At 50.6% G+C, this 15,509-nt stretch overlaps 1 long non-coding RNA gene across 5 annotated transcripts in view; it reads right to left on the reverse strand.

The window, feature by feature from the left end:
- Positions 1-15,509, reverse strand: part of LOC140391783 (uncharacterized) — a 170,359-nt gene that overhangs the window by 107,828 nt on the left and 47,022 nt on the right. The window lies entirely within an intron of this gene.

Consider the following 15,509-nt stretch of genomic DNA (forward strand, 5'->3'; position numbering starts at 1 on the left):
CACACGGTATTGGGTAAACATGTTATGGGTTCATTTGTTGAGGCTAGGCACATGAGAACATCTACACAGAGGTATAAACCCTGAAGACTTCAGAACTACAGAGTTGTGTGTGTGTGTGCTCTGCTGAAAGCAAAACTGGATTGCATGGCACACTTCCTTTCTCATGACATCATGCTTCAGTCCCTTAAAGGCATATTGTAACAAGTGGGAGCATCATTCATTAAAGACCTAAGAAATCACAATAAAAGCACTTGGGCTCATGGATGAATAGAATGTTAAGGAGTTACTGCTTGTGCTGTTCATGTTTGTAATAAAGGAATGATTTGTTTTGCTGACATTTCCATTTACGACTGGTGACCCTCAAGCAGTGCACGAATATCTTGGCTCATCCATGGTCTTTTCTTTATGTTTTCATTCATGGGATGTGGACATTGCAGACTAGGACGGCATTTATTGCCCATCCCTAACTGCCTTCGAGAAGGCGTCAGTGAGCTGCCTTCACGAACTGTGGTGTAGGTACACCCACAATGCTATGAGGGAGGGCATTCCAGGATTTTAACCCAGTGATAGTGAAGGAACGGTGATATTTTCTAAGACAGAATGATGAATGGCTTGGAGGGGAACATCCAGGTGGTGATGTTCCAATGCTTCGGCTGCTCTTGTCCTTCTATATGGTAGAAGTGGTAAGTTTGGGAAGTGCTGCCTGAGGAAGCTTGATGAGATTCTGCAAAGGTAGAGGCCATAGCACCTGTTATTATTGTATTGAGTTTGCAGAAGTACCAAGAGTCACTGAGCACAGGAGCCTGGGCTTGCAACTGAGGTAAACAGCAACAGCGTAAGATGAAGTTGGATTTTTATTTGTTTGGAAGGATAGTGTGGAAGGGTCACCTGATGCTTGAATATATAATTGTCTCCTGAGCCTCTTTAATGCCCATGACCTTGCACCGTCCATGCAGTCTCTCATATCTTTCCGGATGCTGGAGATAGTCATCAGCTTCCTCATCATCCTTCACATCTCAGGATTCCCTGTGTTCCACTATATCTATATTGGGCAAGGCCTCTACACTTTCAGATTGTACAAAGTGACAAAGACCATCACAATGTGGGATGGGGCCTATTGAAGTGTCCCACTGGAATGATTCAGGCACCTGAGTCTCATATTTAGGAGACCTGAGATTGGCAAGATGGTGACTCGAGTGACCCCATGGTTGGTGATATAATTCTCGCCTACTTCAGTCTCGGGATCCTCGCTGGAGTCAGCACACATCCATTTAGTACGTAGACCTTCCCACTGTGAATCCAAGCTTGAAGGCACATGTGGGAAGAGGGGGGAAAGGTGTGTGCGCCTGGGAGTTCCTGAGTATGTAGGCATCATGGCTCCCTTCAGGGTACCGTACATACACCTGAAGATTATATTGGTGATAATCGAAGACTGGCTGGACATTGAGGGAATGGAAACCCTTCCTGTTAATGAATGCTGCTCGCAGGCCTTTGAGAGCCTTGATGTTCATGTGCATGCAGTCTATCATAACTTTGCACCAGGGGAATCTAGTGATGGCACAGAATCCTTTGGCTCTCTCAGACTGACTCTGACAATCAATGCAGTAATGCATTTATCAACTGCTGGCCTGAAGAAGGCATCAGTCACCACCTTAGTGCAATAATGTGCCAACGATTTAGAGATGTCATGCATACCACCAGTGGGCCCCTGGAATGAAATACAAACCATTCCTTCAGGAATCGGGGCTTTGGCATTAAATTGGCTGAGTGCGGAGTCCTCCTGGCTTTGCGAAATTTCAGGTATTTTTATCTATTGGCTGCATACTGACTGCATACTGGTTCTAATCTATAATTTATTTAATTCAATGCTGGCATAACTGAACTAAACTACTGAGTTGGGTTTGCAATTGCATGTCAATGAAATGTGGTGGTAATTATAATATAGGGACCTGCAGGCATGAAACTATGCCTGAGTGAGACATAGATTGGGCGAGGAGTTGGGACTTTAGGTAAGAATTCAGTACACAACGGCAAAATGGTGTCAGGAAGCAGATGGAGTTGTAAGTAATCTATGTGTGCAGTGTTGGATATTCAAAATAAGGTATAGATGAAAGTGAGTTTAATTTTGTGTTTTTGTGTAAGAAAGGGTAAAACTCTAGTAGATTCATATTAAATACAGATGTTTGCATGCATTGGGGATTTTTGGTTTCAGTTCAAACTGTATCTGTGTTGTGCTCAAAGTATTTCTACGTGAAAAGTAAACACGAACTTGGAGAAAGAATGAGCTATTGCTTAGTAACCGGGGCACCTCGAGGGTAGGAAGGCTTTTTGAGTTTAGTTTTAGCTGAATTTATAGCAGTTGCAGCTTAGCAGTAAGAAATAAGATAGCTCTCACCTCCCTGCTGGAAGCAGGAAAGCCATACCAAAATAATGGGCAAGAAAGCAAGTTCAGATGCTAAAGGACAGTTTGTTCTCGAAACTAGAGAATGAAAAGAGGTTTCCAGGAAGATTGAAATAAAAAAAAAGGGCAAGGAGAGACTGCCAATGGAACAGGGTATTAAGTTCATGTCTGAGTTGAAAAGTGAAAAACTTGTGGAATTAGCCATTGAAAAGCCAGTAATACCAGAAGCATTCCTAAGGTTGGTGATATCTTACTACAGTAGTTGTAACATCAACTAGGATCATGGAAGTGAGTGCAACTTTTTAATTACTGTATCTGTGTGTATTATTAACTAATTGACTAACAAAATGAACAAGGTTGGTTAGAAATGGCAGAGTTCTGACTTCTGGTTGCGGCGATGTCCAGCTAAGCCGCACATTTCGGCGGCTCCAGCTTGAACGGACCTTCGGGCTCTTTTAAGAGCCCCAGCGGGGAATTTTTTCAGGACGAAACCCGGTGTGGGATGAGACAACAGGGAGTCCCCCCCCAACGAAAGAGAAAAATATCGGCGGCGGCGGCCAGATCGCAAAGAATCCTCGAAGATAGGGACAGGAGAAAAAAGGAGCAAGATGGCGGCGGAGAAAGCCCAGGCGACATGGGGGCCGGACCAAGACGAATTTTTAAGACGGTGTGTGGAGCTGCTTAAGAAGGAGGTGCTGACCCAGGAGATGGAGCTCCGCGTGGTGGAGCAGAAGGTGACGGACAACGAAGACGAGATCCTGGGCCTGGCGGTCAAAACGCAGACGCACGAGGCGCTCCACAAAAAGTGCATTGAAAGGATTGAAGCACTAGAAAACAGAGCACGGAGAAAGAACCTTCGGATCCTGGGTCTCCCCGAGGGAGTGGAAGGAGCGGACTGCGGGGCTTACGTGAGCACGATGCTAAGTTTGCTAATGGGAGCTGAGGCCCCCTTGGGAGTGGAAGGGGCTCATCGGATCCCTGCGAGGAGACCAAAGGCGGGAGAACCACCTAGGGCGACGATCGTGCGATTTCATCGCTTCAATGACAGAGAAGTGGATCTGAGATGGGCCAAAAAGGTACGAAGTAGTAGATGGGAGAATGCGGTGGTACGGGTGTACCAGGATTGGATTGCGGAGGTGGCGAGAAGGAGGGCGAGTTTTAATCGAGCCAAGGAGGTGCTACACAAGAAGAAGGTGAAGTTCGGGATGCTGCAGCCGGCGCGACTGTGGGTCACGTACCAGGAGAGACATCACTACTTTGAAACGGCGGAAGAAGCATGGACCTTTATTAAAAACGAGAAACTGGATCGGAACTGAGGGACTGATGTTGGAGGGGAAATGACAATGCCGATGTATATAGGGATGTAAATTGGGAAGGGGGGGACACTAAGAAATGTGGGCGCCGGTGGGGGGAAAGAAGAGACATAGGCGGGGGATGGGGAATGGGAGTGGGGCGGCAGAGGGAGCTGCGCCACAAGGGGCGGGACAACTATAGAGAATACGGGACTTACTGTCCTTGTTCACGCGCCAGAAAGGTGATGGCGGGAAGATAGGCGCAAGGTAGATGGGAGTTCCCCACACGGGGGGGTCAAGGAGTGAGCGGGAGAAGCCGGGGTCAGTTGAAGTCAGCTGACTTTCGGAAGTAATATGGGGGGAGCAATCATGCTAGATGGGGATCTAGCGGGGGGGGGGGGGGGGGGGGAGGATAACTGGGTTGCTGCTGCAGAAATCAAAGAGGAACTGGTTAAAGAAAGGGTGGTCGGGGCTGGAATGCGCCATCTGGGGAACGGGTGGGAGCGCGGAACCGGGACGTGGGACTGGCCTAGAGAGGGTGATGGCTAGTCGACACGGGAAGGGGGCAGGTAGCCCCCCAGTGCGGCTGATCACGTGGAACGTGAGAGGCCTAAATGGGCCGATTAAAAGGGCCCGAGTTTTTGCGCACTTGAAAGGACTGAGGGCAGACGTGGCTATGCTTCAGGAGACGCACCTGAAGGTGGCGGACCAAGTTAGGTTAAGGAAAGGATGGGTGGGACAGGTGTTCCACTCAGGGCTGGATGCAAAGAACAGAGGGGTGGCCATACTGGTGGGGAAACGGGTATCATTCGAAGCTAGGAGCATTGTAGCAGATAGCGGAGGCAGATATGTGATGGTGAGTGGCAGACTGGAGGGAACGGAGGTCGTGTTGGTTAACGTATATGCCCCGAATTGGGATGATGCGGGATTCATGAAGCAGATGCTGGGACGTATCCCGGACCTGGAGGTAGGAAACCTGATAATGGGGGGAGACTTCAACACCGTGTTGGACCCAGGGTTAGATAGATCTAGATCTAGGACCGGAAGAAGGCCGGCAGCGGCCAAGGTGCTTAAGGGGTTTATGGACCAAATGGGGGGAGTGGATCCATGGCGATTTGTTAGGCCGAAGGCCAAAGAGTTTTCCTTCTTCTCCCATGTCCACAAGGTGTATTCCCAGATAGATTTCTTTGTTTTGGGAAGGTCGCTGATCTCGAGGGTGGAAGAAACTGAGTATTCAGCCATAGCTGTCTCAGATCATGCCCCACATTCGGTGGACCTGGAACTAGGAGAGGAGAGGGAGCAGTGGGAACCCTAGCGATTACATGTGGGATTGCTGGCAGATGAGGGAGTCTGTGGAAGGGTGCAGGGATGTATCGAGAGATACCTGGAGGCCAATGACGACGGGGAGGTCCGAGTGGGAGTAGTATGGGAAGCACTAAAGGCAGTGGTCAGAGGAGAGCTGATCTCCATCAGGGCCCACAAAGGGAAAATAGAGGCCAAGGAAAGGGAAAGATTACTGGGGGAGATTTTAAGGGTAGATAAAGAATATGCGGAGGCCCCGGAGGAAGGACTATACAGGGAGAGATGACGACTCCAGACGGAGTTCGACCTTTTGACCACTAGGAGGGCGGAGGCGCAGTGGAGGAAGGCACAGGGGATGAGATATGAATATGGAGAAAAGGCGAGTCGCCTGTTGGCCCATCAGCTGCGAAAGAGGACAGCGGCGAGGGAGATAGGGGGAATTAGAGATGAAAAGGGAGCTACGTTGTGGAGAGCAGGGAAGATAAACGAGGTGTTTAAGACCTTTTACGAAAGACTTTATAGGTCCCAACCCCCGGAGGGAAAAGAGGAGATGGGGCAGTTTTTGGACCAATTAAGGTTCCCGAGGGTGGAGGAGCAGGAGGTGGAAGGCCTGGGGGCACCAATTGGGGTGGACGAGGTTACCAAGGGGCTGGGGAACATGCAGGCAGGGAAGGCCCCGGGACCAGATGGGTTCCCAGTGGAATTTTATAAAAAATATGTGGACTTGCTGTCCCCGCTGTTGGTAAGGACTTTTAACGAGGCCAGAGAAGGGGGGACCCTACCCCCGACAATGTCGGAGGCGACAATATCGCTAATTTTGAAGCGGGATAAAGATCCGCTGCAGTGCGGGTCCTATAGGCCTATCTCACTGCTAAATGTGGACGCCAAGTTGCTAGCAAAGGTGCTGGCAACGAGGATAGAGGATTGTGTCCCGGGGGTGGTGCACGAAGACCAGACAGGATTTGTAAAGGGTAGACAACTAAATGTCAACGTGCGACGGCTATTAGGGGTGATAATGATGCCCCCAGTAGAGGGGGTGGCAGAGATAGTGGCGGCAATGGATGCAGAGAAGGCATTTGATAGGGTGGAGTGTGAGTATCTATGGGAGGTGCTGAGGAGGTTCGGGTTCGGGGACAGGTTTGTTAGCCAAACTCCTCTATGGGGCCCCAACGGCAAGTGTGGTCACGGGTTGGCAAAGGTCGGAGTATTTTCGACTATACAGGGGAACAAGACAGGGATGCCCGCTATCCCCATTATTGTTCGCGTTGGCAATTGAACCACTGGCCATAGCGCTGAGAGACTCCAGAAAATGGAGAGGGGTGATTAGAGGGGGAGAGGAACACCGAGTGTCACTCTACGCGGATGATCTACTGCTGTATGTGGCGGACCCAGTGGGGGGGATGACAGAGGTCATGCAGATATTGAGGGAGTTCGGAGATTTCTCGGGATATAGGCTTAACATGGGAAAGAGTGAACTTTTTGTGATACACCCTGGGGACCAGAGTAGAGGGATAGATGGCCTACCGCGAAGGAGAGTGGAAAGAAACTTTTGATACCTGGGGATTCAGATAGCCAGGAGCTGGGGAACCTTACACAGACTCAATCTGACACAGCTGGTGGAACAAATGGAAGAGGATTTCAAAAGGTGGGACATGCAGCCGCTGTCACTGGCGGGTAGAGTGCAGGCAATTAAGATGATGGTCCTCCCGAGGTTCCTATTTGTGTTCCAATGTCTCCCTATACTGATCACTAAGGCCTTTTTTTAAAAAATAGACAGGAGCATCACGGGCTTCGTGTGGGCAGGGAAGGTCCCGAGGGTAAGGAGGGGGTTCTTACAACGTAGTAGAGACAGAGGGGGACTGGCGCTGCCGAATTTGGGCGACTACTACTGGGCCGCCAATGTGGCGATGGTTCGTAAATGGATGATAGAGGGAGAGAGAGCGGCGTGGAAAAGACTAGAGATGAAGTCCTGTAAAGGGACGAGTCTAGAAGCGCTGGCAACGGCGCCACTACCGCTCTCACCAAAAGAATTTACCACGAACCCAGTGGTGGCGGCAACATTAAGTATCTGGGGGTAATGAAACGTGACAGAGAGGTGTGTTGGGAGCCTTGGTGGAGTCCCCAATTAGGAACAACCATAGGTTTGCCCCAGGGAGGCTGGATGGAGAATTCCAGAGCTGGCACCAGTTGGGAATCAGGAGAGTGGGAGATTTATTTATAGACGGGACGTTTGCGAGCTTGGGAGCGCTGGAGGAAAAGTATAAGCTGCCCCGGAGAAATTTCTTTAGGTATATGCAGGTGAGGGCGTTCACAAGACAACAGGTGAGGGGATTTCCGCTGCTCCCGACACAGGGGATCCAGGATAGAGTGCTTTCGGGGGGTGGGTCGGGGAGGGCAAGGTGTCAGACATATACCGGGAGATGAGAAAAGAGGGGGAGGAGCTGGTGGGCGAACTGAAAGGAAAATGGGAAGAAGAGCTCGGGGAGGAGATTGAGGAGGGTTTGTGGGCTGATGCCCTAAGCAGGGTAAATTCCTCTTCCTCGTGTGCCAGGCTTAGCCTGATCCAATTTAAGGTGCTGCATAGAGCACACATAACGGGAGCAAGGTTGAGCAGGTTCTTCGGAGCGGAGGACAAGTGTGGGAGGTGTGGCGGAAGCCCGGCAAACCACACACATATGTTTTGGTTATGCCCGGCACTGGAGGGGTATTGCAGGGGAGTGACGGGAGTGATCTCGAAGGTGGTGAAGGTCCGGGTCAAACCAGGCTGGGGGTTAGCTTTATTTGGAGTTGCGGATGAGCCGGGAGTGCAGGAGGCGAAAGAGGCCGATGTCGTGGCCTTTGCGTCCCTAGTAGTCCGGCGTAGGATTTTACTCATGTGGAAGGAAGCGAAACCCCCCGCACTGGAGGCCTGGATAAACGATATGGCGGGGTTCATAAAACTGGAGCAGATTAAGTTTGCGCTGAGAGGATCGGCTCAAGGGTTCACCAGGCGGTGGCAACCGTTCCTCGACTACCTAGCGGAACGTTAGAGGGAAGATAGATGACCAGCAGCAGAAACCCAGGGGGGAGAGGTGGGAAGGGAGGGAGGGGGGGTAAGATGTTTGGGTTCTGGGAGGGGGGACGGGGTGGGGAGTTTCACTTTATGTTATTTGGTTAGTTTACCATGTTAGTTAGTTACTCAATGTTAGATTGTAGTTATCATGTTACTTGTACTTTTAATTTCTCTTTTTTGATTTGTAAGGGGAAAAGAAATTGTGATTGAAAAACTTTAATAAAATATATATATTTTTTTAAAGAAATGGCAGTGTTCTTGATGTGCCATGATGATAGCATGTGGGAATCTGTGGAATGCACTTCAATTCCAGGCAACCATACCTCGATCTCCGTAATTTTAAAGAAGGACAAGGGTCTGGAGCGGTTTGGTTCCTTCAGGCTAATTTCACTGTTAAATGTGGACGCCAAGTTACTGGCCTAGATCTTGGCCTCAAGGATCCAGGACTGTGTGCCAGGGCTGATAGAGGAGGACCAGACGGGGTTCATTAAGGGGAGGCATCCATCGGCCAACATCAGGCGTTAAGGAACGTTATAATGATGCTCCCGGAGGGACGAAGTGTGAGGTGGTGGTTGCCATGGATGCGGAGAAGGCCTTCGATCGGGTGGAGTGGGATTATTTGTGGGAGGTGCTGGGGCGGTTTGGGTTCTGACAAGGGTTAGTGGACTGGGTCCGGTTACCGTACCAGGCACCGGTGGCGAGTGTGCGAACAAACCGGGTGAGTGCGGAATATTTCAAGCTGCACTGTCGGATGAGGTAGGGATGTCCACTCTCCCCATTGCGCTTTGCCTTCACTATAGAACCACTGGCAATGGTGCTGCGAGTGGCAAGGGATTGGTATGGGATTGTACGGGGAGGGGGGGGTTCGATCATAGGGTCTCGCTATATGCGGATGACTTGCTGCTGTATATCTCGGACCTGTTGGAAGGTATGGGGGGATTATGAGCATTGTGGAGAAATCCGGACGGTTCTCGGGATACAAATTGAATATGGGGAAGAGCGAGGTCTTTCGGATCCAGGCAAGGGGAAGGAGAAGATGCCATTCAGGGTGGTGGGGGGGGAAATTTTGGTACTTGGGCATTCAGGTGGCGCGGGGTTGGCAGCAGCTGCACAAGCAGAATTTATCTTGGCTGGTGAAACAAATGAAGGGGGATTTTAGGAGGTGGGATGTGCTTCTGCTGTCATTGGTGGGACGGTGCAATTGGTGAAAATGACTGTCCTCCCAAGGTTAATGTTTTTCTTTGTTCCAGAATCTCTCAATTTTTATTCCAAAGGTTTTTTTAGGAGGGGGAATGTGATGATTTCAGGGTTTGTTTGGGCGGGTGAAGAGCCGCGGGTGAAGACGATGACGCTGGAGCGGGGTCGGTGTGGAGGGGGGTAGGTTGGCTCTTCCAAACTTGACGAATTATTACTGGGCGGTGAACATAGCTATGGTTCGGAAGTTGGGAGTGGGGGAGGGGGAGGTGTGAGGGCGGATGGAGGCCGCCTCTTGCAGGGATACGAATTTGGGAGCATCGTTAACGGCGCCTCTGCCATTCCCGCCGGTAGTGTAACTTCTGGTCCTGTCAAAGGTGACCGCCTGCCGCTGGTTGCTGTGAAGGAGGGTGTGAATAATGGGAAACCACATCGTAAATGGTGGGACCGGAAGATCCCGCCGCTGGCCAATGGCCATCCCACCTCCGCCGCTGTAAGAGATGTCGCAGGGAGGAGGAACAGAAAATTCCACCTCATGGATAAAGAAGTAACCAGTAGATGTGCTGCATTTGGATTTCCAAAGGCATTTGATAAGGTACCACTTCAAAGGATAAGATAAGGGCACATGATGGGGGTAAGATGTATAAAGGATTGATTGGCTAAGAGAGTAGAGATAAATAGATCTTTTTTAGATTGGCATGTGGAGTGCCACAGGGATCAGTGCTAAGGCCCCAACTATTTACAATCTACGTCAATGATTTGGATGAAGGATCAAACATCACCAAGATAGGTATGAAGGAAAGTTGTTAAGAGAAGGTAGAGTGTCTGCAAAGCAATATAGGCAGGTTAGATACAATGCATTAATAAAATCACCTAGTTCCATTGGTTGCTTCTTTTCTCTCCATGGCATCTAGTATTCGCACTTATTGCATAACAAATTAAAGTAAACAACATAGGCGGGATTCTCCAACCCCCCGCCAGGTTGGAGAATCCCCGGGGTGTGGCGCGAATCCCGTCCAGCCGCCCCGACGCCGGCTGCCGTATTCTCCGGTGACGTTTTCCGGGCGGGGGCGTAGTTCACGCCACGCCAGTTGGGGTCCGTTGGCAACGACCCCCCACCCTGCATTTCTAATGGCCCCGATGGGCCGAGCGGCCGTCTGTTTTGGCCAGTCCCGTCGGAGTGGATTACCCATGGTCCCACACAGCGGGACCTGGCAGGTAAGTCTGCGGGCGGTCCTCAGGGAGGCCCGGGGGGGGGGGGGCACGGTGGCCTGGCCTGCAATCGGGGCCCACCGATCTGTGGGCAGGCTTGGCCCGTGGGGGCACTCCTTCTTCCTGCGCCAGCCCCTGTAGGACTTCGCCATGGCCAGCACGGAGAAGAGAAACCCCTGCGCATGCGCCAAAACACGCCGGCGGTTCCGCGCATGCGCGAGATCACGCCGGCCCTTTGCCACATGCGCAAACTCGCACAGTCCCTTCACCGCTGGCTGGAGTGGCGCCGACCCCTCCGGTGTCCACCTAGCCCCCGAGACAGGTGAGAATTCCTCACCGTGGGGGCCTGTTGATGCCAGAGTCGTTGGCGCCGGTTTTCCCGCCGGCGTGGCGACTTAGTCCCCGGAAAGGAGAAACCCGGCCCTTATTTTAGTCTGACCCCATAGAGTTCATGCAGCATGTATACACGCATGAACAAAGTAGAAATAACAAAGGGGTTTTCCAGCCCCCTTGAGGATGACCTTTGAAGTAAAGTGGTAGGGGGATGGTGTAAATTGCAGTCCTACAGCCAGGGAAATTTCCCAATGGAAAGACTAATGTGGATCGACTGCCTGCTGAATGCCATTGAATCCCTACAGTGCAGAAGGAGGTCCATCAAGTCTGCACTGACCCTCTGAAAGAGTACCCTAACTAGGCCCACTCCCCCACTCTATCCCTGTAACTCCGCCTAACCTGCACATCTTTGGACACTAAGGGGCAATTTTAGCATGGCCAATCCAACTAACATGTACACAGAACATAGAACAGTACAGCACAGTACTATCCCTTAGGCCCACGATGTTGTGCCGACCATTTATCCTAATCTAAAATTATGTCCCCTCGTGACAGCAATTTCCGCCCTGGGGAAAAGTCCCTGGCTTTCCACCCTATCCATGCCTCTCATCGCCTTGTGCGCCTCTGTCAAGTCACTTCTCTTCCTTCTTCGCTCCAGTGTGAAAAGCCCTAGTTTCATCAACCTTTCTTCATAAGACATGCCCTCCAGTCCAGGCAGCATCCTGGTAAATCTCCTCTGCACTCTCTCCAAAGCATCCACATCCTTCCTATAATGAGACGACCAGATCTGGGCACAATATCCAAAGTGTGGTCGAACCAGGGTTTTAGAAAGCTGCAGCAAAACCTCGCGGCTCTTAAACTCAATCCCCCTGTTAATAAAAGCCAACACACCATACCCCTTCTTAACAACCCTATCAATCTATGTATGTGGACCCCAAGATCCCTCTGTTCCTCCACACTTCCAAGAATCCTGTCTTTAACACTGTATTCGGCATTCAAAATTCGACCTTACAAAATGAATCACTTCACATTTATCTAGGTTGAACTCCAACTGCCACTTCTCAGCCCAGCTCTGCATCCTGTCAATGACCTGTTGTAACCTGCAACAGCCCTCAACACTATCTACAACTCCACCAACCTTTGTGTCATCGGCAAACTTGCTAACCCACTCTTCCACTTAGTCATCCAAGGCAGTTATAAAAACCACAAAGAGCAGAGGTCCCAGAACAGATCCCTGCAGGACACCACTGGTCACCGACCTCCAGGCAGAATACTTTCCATCCACTATCGCTCTTTGTCTTCTTTCGGCCAGCCAATTCTGTACCCAGACAACCAAATTTCCCTGTATCCCATGCCCCCTGACTTTCTGAATGAGCCTACCATGGGGAACCTTATCAAATGCCTTACTGAAATTCACATACGCCGCATCTACTGCCCAACCTTCATCAATGTGTCTCGTCATATCCTCAAAGAATTCAATGAGGCTTTTGAGGCATGAACTACCCCTCACAAAGCCATGCTGACTATCTTTAATCAAACTATGTTTTTCTAAATAATCATAAATCCTGGGCGGGAATCTCCGCAATCGGCGCGATGTCCGCCGACCGGCGCCAAAAACGGCGCGAATCAGTCCGGCATCGCGCCGCCCCAAAGGTGCGGAATTCTCCGCATCTTGAGGGACCGAGCCCTCACCTTGAGGGGCTAGGCCTGCGCCGGACTGATTTCTGCCCCGCCAGCTGGCAGGAAAGGCCTTTGGTGCCCCGCCAGCTGGCGCGGAAATGACTTTGCCGGGCGGCGCATGCGCGGGAGCGTCAGCGACCGCTCATGGCATCCCCGCGTATGCGCAGTGGAGGGGGTCTCTTCCGCCTCTGCCATCGTGGAGACCATGGCGAAGGCGGAAGGAAAAGAGTGCCCCCACGGCACAGGCCCGCCCGTGGATCGGTGGGCCCCGATCGCGGGCCAGGCCACCTTGGGAGCACCCCCCGGGGCCAGATCGCCCTGCGCACCCCCCAAGGACCCCGGAGCCCGCCCGCGCCGCCTTTTCCCGCCAGTAAGAGAGGTGGATTGATTCTCACCGGCGGGACAGGCATTCCAGCAGCGGGACTTCGGCCCATCGCGGGTTCTCACCACTAGCCCTGATCAGCCCTACTCTCACTCTGATCATCCTCTTATTTCTCACATAAGTGTAGAATGCCTTGGGGTTTTCCCTAATCCTTCCCGTCAGGGCATTTTCATGCCCCCTTCTAGCACTCCAAAGTCCATTTTTGAGTTCCTTCCTGGCTTGTAACCCTCTAGAGCCTTGCCAGATCCTTGCTTCCTCAACCTTATGTAAGCTTCCTTCTTCCTCTTGACTAGAAGCTCCACTTCTCTTGTCATCCAAGGTTCCTTCACCTTACCATTCCTTCCTTGTCTCAGTGGGACAAAATTATCCAGCCATCGCAGCAAGTGCTCCTTAAACCCAACCCCCACACCACTGTTGTGCATTTCCCTGAGAACATCTGTTCCCAATTTACGCTCCTCAGCTCCTGTCTAATAGCACTATAATTTCCCCTCCCCCAATTAAATACCTTCCCATACTGTCTGTTCCCATCTCTCTCCATGACTATGGCAAAGGTCAAGGAGTTGTGATCACTGTCACCGAAATACTCTCCCACTGAGACATCTGACACCTGGACTGGTTCATTGCCAAGCACCAAATCCAATATGGCCTCCCCCTAGTCGGCCAATCTACCTATTGAGTCAGGAATCCTTCCTGGACATACCTGACAAAATCTGCTCCAACCAAACCATTTGCAGTGAGGAGGTTCCAGTCAATATTAGGGAAGTTGAAGTCATCTATGACAACAACTCTGTTACTTCTGCACCTTTCCAAGATCTGCCGCCCAATCTGTTCCTCCATCTCTCTGCTGCTATTGGGGGATCTATAGAAAAATCCCAATAAAGTGCCTGCTCCTTACTTGTTTCTGACTTCCACCCATACTGACTCAGTAGACAAATCCTCCTCGACTACCTCCTTTTCTGTAGCTGTGATGCAATCTCTCCTCCTCTTTTACCTCCCTCCCTATTCTTCTTAAAACGTCTAAACCCTGGACCATCTAACAACCATTCCTGCCGCTGTGAAATCCATGTCTCTGTAATGGCCAAAACATCGTAGTTCCAAGTACTGATCCATGCTCTAAGTTCATCTCCCTTATTCCTGATACCCCTTGCACTGAAACAGACACACTTTAACCTATCCCACTGAGTGCAACTTTGCCCTATTAAATGTCTATCCTTCCTCACAGACTCGCTGCATACTATTTCTGCCCGTTCAACAACTACCCTATCCTCTGATCCATAGCTCTGGTTCCCATACCCCTGCCAAACTAGTTTAAACATCTTTGGACTGTGGGAGGAAAGTGGAGTACCCGGAGGAAACCAATGCAGACACAGGGAGAAAATGTGCAGATTCCACTCAGAGCACCCATAGCTGGAATTGAACCCATGTCCCTGGCACTGTGAGGCAGCAGTGCTAATCACTGTGCCACCATGCTGTCCTTGTTAAGAGTCATTTTTCCCTGTTCTTTCGCACTGTATTAGCAGCGAGACTATGCCCCTGCCATGTGAGGAGGGTGCCAGCTCCATGGGGAAGGCTTCCCTGCAGCCATCCAGCAGGTAGTTGGAGCTGGAACTATAAGCCCTAAGGAGGGAGCTGTGGGCAGAGAAGGCGGCATGTGCAGTCTCAATGGACCACCTGGTGGGGCCTGCCTGCTCCCCCTCCTGATTTTTACTTTTTTACTTACCTCCCCAAGGGTAACTTCATACTGAAGCAAGCTCTCAATCTCAACCTGCCTTAACAATGCCCATATATTCAGAGCTGCCAACCTTCTGACTGCACTAACTATAGCCCACCCAGAGGCCAAAGGCAACCAAATAGGAGGCACCTCTGGTAAAAAAAAATGTTGAGTCTGTCCCACTGCCAGCAAGTGCAGCTCCAAGACGTCCCCAATTTTTCCAATTGCCAGGTCCTGATGTCCAGGATAAAATCCTGCCCATTTAGTCAAATTCTGGGCACCTCACTTGAGCAAATAAGTCAAGGTTCAGAGTGCAGGAGGGAATTTCTGCCAAAGGTGAAGGATGTCAGTTATGTGGAGGGACTAGAGAAACTGGGATTATCCTCTTTAGAGCAGAGAAGGTTAAAGGGAGATTCAATGGTGGTTTTAAAAATCATGTAGGATTCTGACAGAGTAAATAAGGAAATACCGGTTTCAGTGGCAAAAGGGTTAATAACCACAGCACCCAGATATAAGTTACTTAGCAAAAGAATCAAAGGGGTGGAAATAGGAGACATATTTTTCTACAGTTGTTATGACCTGGAATGCTGTGCCTGCAATGATGATGCAAGCAGATTCTTTAATAATTTTCAAGAGGGAGCTGGATAAGCATTTGAAGGGGAAAATTTGGAGGTTTATTGGAAAACTGCAGGGAAATGGGTTTAATTGGATAACTCTTTCAAAGAGCTGGCACAGGCACAGTGGGCCATTCGAATGGGCATGGCATGGTGGCACAGCAGTCAGCACTGATGCTTCACAGCACCAGGGACCCTGGCTCAACTTGACCTTGGATGGCTATCTGTGTGGAGTTTGCACGTTTTCCCCGTATCTGTGCGTTTCCTCCTGGTGCTCCGGTTTCCTCCCACAGTCCAATGATGTTCAGGTTAGGTTGATTGCCCATGATAGATTGC

Source organism: Scyliorhinus torazame, chromosome 15, assembly GCF_047496885.1.
Source record: "Scyliorhinus torazame isolate Kashiwa2021f chromosome 15, sScyTor2.1, whole genome shotgun sequence".
Lineage (NCBI taxonomy): Eukaryota > Metazoa > Chordata > Chondrichthyes > Carcharhiniformes > Scyliorhinidae > Scyliorhinus > Scyliorhinus torazame.